The sequence below is a fragment of the Hydra vulgaris genome, chromosome 14 (assembly GCF_038396675.1).
Source record: "Hydra vulgaris chromosome 14, alternate assembly HydraT2T_AEP".
Classification (NCBI taxonomy): Eukaryota; Metazoa; Cnidaria; class Hydrozoa; order Anthoathecata; family Hydridae; genus Hydra; species Hydra vulgaris.
In genome coordinates, this window is record NC_088933.1 from 27,266,857 (window position 1) to 27,275,159 (window position 8,303).

Consider the following 8,303-nt stretch of genomic DNA (forward strand, 5'->3'; position numbering starts at 1 on the left):
AAAGAAAAGTAAAGTCAGATAAAAGGTGATAATTTTAAGAAAAGGAAGAAATAATAGAAACTGTAAAACCTATATAACGATATTAACCACAAAAATAATACCAACAACAATAGTATGAATAATAACTATAAAATAAAATAATATCAGTAATAATAACAGAATAATAATAATATTAGTAACAATATAAAAATAACATTAATAATAACAGATGTTATAATAATATAAAGTAAATACAAATTAAATTGATATTAATAATAATAAAATATGAATGACAGTAGTAATTATTAGGAATATATTTATATAATCATATAAAACAATAATAATAAGGAACAACACTAGTATTTATCAAAATTAAACAATAATAATAATAATAATAATAATAAAAGTTATTGTTACAAAAAATATATAACATATATAAATATATATATATATATATGCATACGCACACATAGACACATACATATATAAATACATACACACATACGCTCACACATTTATATATATATATATATATATATATATATATATATATATATATATATATATATATATATATATATATATATATATACACACATACACACATACACATATACATATATACATATATACGCATATACATATATACATACACATACACACATACACATACATACATACACATACATATATATACACACACATATACATATATACACATACACATACATACATACACACATATTTATATCCACACATATATATATATATATATATATATATATATATATATATATATGCATATACACATACATATATATATATATATATATATATATATATACACAAACACACACACACATATATATATATATATACACATATATATACATACTTACACGCACACATATACACATACACATGTACACATACATATATATACATGCACACACACAAACATATACATATAGACACATACATACACACATACATGCATACAAACATATTCATATACATATATATATATATATATATATATATATATATATATATATATATACACACACACATACACAAAAAAAACACACACACATATACACACACACACACATATATATATATATATATATATATATATATATATATATATATATATATATATATATATATATATATATATATATATACATACACATACATACATACATATATATATATATATATATATATATATATATATATATATATATATTCTTATAAAAATATATAAATACACACATACATACGCACACGTACACACACACACACGTATACATATACAAATATACACATATACATACATGCATATACACACACACATACACATAAACACACGCACATACACATATACATATAAACACACATATACATACAGCATACATACCCATATACACATACATAAATACATACGCATAAACACATATATACATACATACATATACACACATACACACGCACTATATATATATATACATATATATACATATATATATATGTATATATATATATATATATATACATATATATATATATATATATATATATATATATATATATATATATATATATATATATATATATATATATATATGTATATATATATATATATATATATACAAATAGACACATACCTACATACATATGTACACACACATATACACGCCCATATATATACATACACACATACATACACACATATAGAATAATGTTATAATAGTATTTATATCACATATAACAATACAAAAGCAATAACTATAATGACCACAATAATTCCAACATTTTACAAACAGTATCTCTCCAAAAAAAAAGCATAAAGACGGATTTTAAATTGTGTAATAGAGTTTAGGGATTTAAGGTGAAGAGGTAATTTATTCCAAGATTTTACGTTGAAATTTGAGACTTTACAAGATTTACGTTAAAACTTGGTTAAAAAATACGTTAAAATTTGAGAAATTACGTTAAAATTTGAGACTTTACAAGATTTACGTTAAAATTTGAGACTTTACAAGATTTACGTTAAAATTTGGTTAAAAAATGAGATAGCAACATGATAGCGAATAAAGATAGCGGCGTTTAAGCATATAAATTTTTTATCACCATAAATATTTTTTTTTATTAAGTTTTATGGCTAATAATATTAACACAATAAATCTTTTACTACATATCATAGTATTGTAGCTAGCTTCAGCATAATGACATATCAATAGGTAGTTTATGGCTACATATTGTAACTTTTTACCTAGCGATGTTGTTACAATATATCGACAAATACATATCATAGTTATTGCCGGATTAACCCGGACGTATAGAAGCAGCCGCACCCGGCCCCTAAATAAATGGAGCCCCTGCAGAGGCCTCCAATTTTTTAAATATATATGCTACTTTAATTGGGGGATTTGTTGGGGCCTCTATATCACGATTGCAAAGGTCTAAAAAATATATTATTTGAGAAAAAACATTTTAAGGTAATGCTCTCTGAAATATTATTAACTTTTTTCTTCAGGTACACCATATATAAATACATTTTATACCACCCCAGCGAGCATTTGTTTTTAAAAGTTACGTTCTAAATGTATTTTAAACGTCTTTTAAACGTTTTCTAAACATTCTTCTGTAAAGAACGTTTTACAAACCCAGAATTATTTAAAAAAAAATTATTTAGTTATTTTATCTAAAACTCAATTACCAGTGTCTTTAAAATTTTAATACACAATAGTAAATATGGACTTGTAATATCAAATAATACATTGCACATTCCAATAGATAAAAAGTATTTTAATGATGAAAGATTATTTTATTATTGATTAGTGTATTAGGTTTCGGTAACTTTGTAATAATAATTGATTTTCAAGTTTCGAGAACTTTTACTTTTATATGTAGAATTATATTTTATATTTCTATTGTATATTATATTATATTGTATATGTAGAATTATATTTTATATTTCTATTGTATTTCTGCGTTAGCTTTTTTAAGTCTTTTATTTAATGGTTTATTGTTTTATAATGAAGAAAACAACAATAATAATTAATAAATAAATTAAATAAATAACATATTTTTTTATCTATTATATTAGGATAACATATTTTGAAATTATTCTTTTGGAAACTTTTAAGATGACATGAAATAATAGGAGGAGTTTCTTGACACTTTAGATCGTTAATAAACACTGTTGTTTTATATTATTTTCTATCTATTGAAAGTTTTAGGTTCTTTATTCTATTTAAATCTAACTTACCACTTTTTGCATTAAATTTTATGAATACTTTACTGATTTACTGAGACTGTGGGCTAACATGAGTTAATGAGTTGAAGTGTTATCTTTTTCTGAGTTCCAATTTTTACAAAAAATGTATCCGTTTGTCCAATATATGGAAATTAAGAAGATTTGACTAAAATAAAGTATTATTCCATATTACTTTTTTTAAGTCCTATCTCCTTTTTTTTGTATTAACGTTCTTTTAACATAAATATGAAGAACAAAACCACTTTATAGTGTTAATATCTTTGTAATACTAGATATTTCAACAAAAAATATCCAATATTCGTCTTTGTTGTTTACAAAAGCTAAAACAACGAAAAACGTTTTATATTCAATTAAAAAAAACCGCCATTTTGTTTATTTATCCCCTATTAAAAAGTCATATACTAAAACCGCACGCTGTGAAAGTCCCTAATGATTAAATTCATATTTGAGTCAATTTCTCATTAGACGGTTTTGTCGCAACTAATGTTGCAACATTATATATAAAATTTTAACAAGTACGTTAAATTTCATCATTAGGGATGTACAAAATAGATTTGGTTTTGCACAAGTCTGCTTTTTAAATGTTTTTGGATATCATCAAGTAATGAGGCCCAATAATTTTTTCCACTCCGTTACCGTAACATAAATGTAACTACATCTGTGAATTATTATTATATTTGTAACAAATTATATTTTTGTAATGAAATATACTGGGTACTATAACTACAGCCTACATGTTAAGTATATTAGCCAAATTTAATGACATAAAATATTTAATTTATGTGACAATGTCTGCTCCGTTACTGACATTTGCTAATTATTTATTATTTAAAAGCAAAACAGTGTAAGTTACATTTTAAATTCAAGGGAAAATCTTAGTATACAAAAAAATTCAGTACATTGTCTTTTTAAAAAAGATAAAGCGTCTTTAAAAAAAGAAACTAACTCGACAAAAAGCTTTTTCGGATTTAAATTGTACAAATACTGTCGGCTCCGTAACTGGATCATTACCATACATCATTAATGTGAAGAAAGTCGTGGTCGCTCACAACATCATTGCTTCAATCAACAAGATATTCAAATTTTCATCGAAATTAACCAGATCATATTGTTGCTTAAATGTTGAAATTGGTAATCATTGACATCCAATGCATTGGCCGAAGAAATACTTTCATCACTGTTAAAATTCTGCAATATTAAAAAGAAATTCACGGAAGTTAACCAATAGCGAGATCTCGTCTCGTTCTCGTTTCTTGTGAGAAATGGGACTTCTCGTGAGAAAGAAGAAATAGAAAATTCTTGCGAGAAGTAGAACGAGACTTAAATATTATATTATTTTCCAAATTAAAAATTATTATACTTTACAAAATGCTTAATAATCTGTTTTTTAAATTAATTAATATTTTGACTCTGTGATTTTAACTAGATTTTTAATTAGATTTTTTAATTTGATTTTTTTTTAAATCTAATTAAAAAATTTTAATTAGATTTTAAATATTTTTAATTAGATTTTAAATACATAATTTTTAATTAGATTTTAAATACATAGATTTTAAAACTTTTTGTATAAAATGGTGCATTTTCGACTTAATTTCATTAGTTTACCAGTGGAATTCAACTTGACAGATATTGTTCATATTGAAAAGAAATATTCTTGCCTCATTTCAACGATCAAAAATGTCACCAAGAAAAAACAAAAATCTAGAGATATTTTCAAAAAACAAGTGACGGTGCTGAATGCAAGGCGTGCAAAAAGTATTTGAAAACAAAAGATGGAAACACAAGCGGACTTCATCGTCACCTCGAAAAAAAACACAGCCAAGATTACGTTGAGTATTTTGAAAAAACTGACGACTCTCTTCTTCTTCCTCCTAAGAAGAAACAACGAACCATGGTCAAAATGCTTGAAACAAAGTCCAAATATGACAAAGACAATTCCATTCAAAAACAGTTTGACTCTGCAATGCTGGATTACTTTTGCACAGGTCTGGCATCTTTTTCAGCAGTCGAAGGAAGAGGTTTCAAGAAATTGTTTGACATTGCAAACCCTAAACTGAGCCTTCATCACAGAACAACATATTCAAGAAAGCTTTCAATTCGGTCAAGAGAAGTTCAAGCTGGAATGAAGAGCATAATAATGGAGATTACGCCAAATCTAAAAAGTGCTGCATTAACTTCAGACCTTCGGACTTTTAGAGCTCAGGACAGCTACATCTCTTGGACTTTTCATGCTATTGAACAAAATTGGAGACTACATCACTGGACACCCCATGTCCAACAGTTCCCAGGCAGACACACAGGTATCTTAATTGAAGGAAAGCTGGATTTATTCTTAGAAGAACTAAATTTGCCTGCTGATTTGCCAATGTACTGCGTGAACGACCAGGCAAGAAACATGAAACTTGCAGTCAAATTGTCAAAGCACCTTGACCAATACTTGTGCAACAATCATATTTTACAATGTGCAGTTCGAGACTTATTTGGAATGACTGCTGGAATGGATGATGCGTTGCAAACATGCAAAGATTTGGCTTCTCTAACTCACCAGTCAACAGTTGCAGCTGAGTTGCTTGAATCAGAATCAGACGCTCAATGAATCAATTTTAGACGCCAACCTGTTGACACAAGATGGAATAATGAACTGGATTGCATGGCTTCTGTCCTACATCTAAAGAGTGCAATCATCAGCTTATGTGAAGATATTTTTCTTCAAAGACCATCAGTGCATCACAATGGAAATCAATCGAGGGATCAGTAGAAATTTCAGCACCACTTAAAGAAGCTACAGAAACGTGGTCGGCTGAGTCTATTACAACAATTAACACTGTCGCCGATTCTCTTTATTTAATACATAACAAAATTGATCAATTTATTGAGACGGATGGAAAAAATGGCTACGGTATGCAAAAAACTTGAAAAGCTGCATTGAAAAAAGATTTCCTCTTTGTCACACTGGAAACTTATTGAGTGCTGCAGCAAACTACTTAAATCCTGCTTTAAAGGGACTTCACTTGAAGCTCTTCAATAAATTTCAAACAACAAAAGAATGGTTAGCCTCACAGGTTAAGAATAATGTTGAGTGCCAACCTGTTGCCAGAGTCCTTTCAGCAGATTTGTCCCCTCATTCAAAACTGAAGCGCAAGTTAAACGTCAAACTTGAAACACAAGAGCCAACATCTGAACTGAATCCTATTTTGAGCGAAATGTGCCAGTATGAATATCTCCCTGATGCCAAAAACAAGAAATAGAATAGAAACAAATAAATTAGCAAAATAATAAATAAGAAACCCTGATAGAAACAAATAAATTAGCAAAATAATAAAATACATAAATATTTTTTTACCGTCCTAGTGTTTTTGTAAAACATATATATTTGCAAACTGTAGCCCTTTTAAGCAGCTTAAATCTCGATACAAAACATTAAATTTTCTGTCTGTGTGCAGCTGATGCAATTTCATAGTGCCTGTAATAGCCTTTAATGTTTTGAAACATTTTGAGTCAAAAGAAGTAATTTTGGATCCCTCAATATAGTAAAACTTTATTAATGAATGTCCATTGTTAAGAAAATTATATAAACTTTCTGCATCTGGAAGGTCACAACCCATATTAAGCAATTGATCTGCCTGACGTTTCACAGATCCTCCTATCGCATCTGGTGCACCCTTGCCATGCCCAATTTCAAAAAAATTCCAACTGGCTAAATTAAATTTTAATTCGTATATCAATGTAGAGAATAAGAAGAAGTTTTGCTTTTTCCTATATTGTGTGGTTGGTCCATCAGAAAAAAATGAAGATCTGTAATTTGTGGGTTATCTATCTTGAGTTCAATTAGCACAGGTTTCAGATGTGCCCATATAGAAGGAGGATCGTGCCTCAAAGAGTCGGATATAGTTGTAAATGACTGATGTCCATCCATTTTATAAATTACTCCTGTATGCAGTGTAGCTTGTTTGTTACTTGCTCCAAAATGTGAAGATTGAGTTGCAGCAAAATTCTTGCACACATAGTTCTCAGAAAAATCTATATGTTCTAAAAATCGTCTTGCTAATCTAACAGCTTCGTTCACATTTACTGTTTCTTTTAATTGTTTGTACATTCTGAACTGGTGTCTTATTATAAAAACATGCTTGCATAGCTCGTTTCGAATTGATTCACAGAATTTTAATTTAAGATCTTTAAGTGTTCCACGCTTCACACTTTTCCTGATAACATTTGTTTTCTTTTCTCCAATCTTTTCGTATTCCTGTTTTTCTTTTTCCCACTGGAACCAAACTATAATACTTTCATCTTTTAGCAATCCTTTTGCTTGAAACTGAACATGAGACTTAAAACAAATGTTACATTCTATGAACATGCATTCTCTTCTATCAGTACTACAACAAACTTGTTTCACTACTTCTTCAATATTTTTTTCTTTCAAAACACGCAGGTGAATAAGTTTATCACAAAATAATTGTATGTTCTCGTGTTTTTTACACAGACATGTATCTCTATCTTTAGCCGTCGGTTTGCGGACAAAAATGGGCGATAACGAGTAAAGTTGTATATGAAATGTTGTTTCTCGTATATTCCGCGCTAAATTTTTCATAAAGGTTTATTAATGAATCGAGTAGTAGTCGCTTTTGTTTTTTATCTTTATTTTTTGTTACAGTCTGTTTCTTTCCATTTGTTATTCTAGAATTGTCATCACGTGTAAGAAACTCTCTGATCAAATCCTGTGTTTCAGCATCAAGCGATGCATTACCACGATGGCATTCGCTGTTTGGAGTTGTACTTTTTGATGAAAAAGAAGAGTTTGGGGTTTTATTACCTGCTAATAAATTTGACATCCTGCTTGTTTCATTTGTAAGAAAACCGTTTTCTACAGAAGAAGTAGATGATCTATTAGTGGTAGTATGTAAATTTGCTTGTAAACCAGGCAGGGAACTTTTGAGCCTTAACCAACGTTTTTTGTATTTTTGGGCTGAACAATTAGCCGTTTCCAACTCGTCCGTTAATGTTTGTATTTTTCTATAAGCCTTTGTTTTTCGGATGCAAC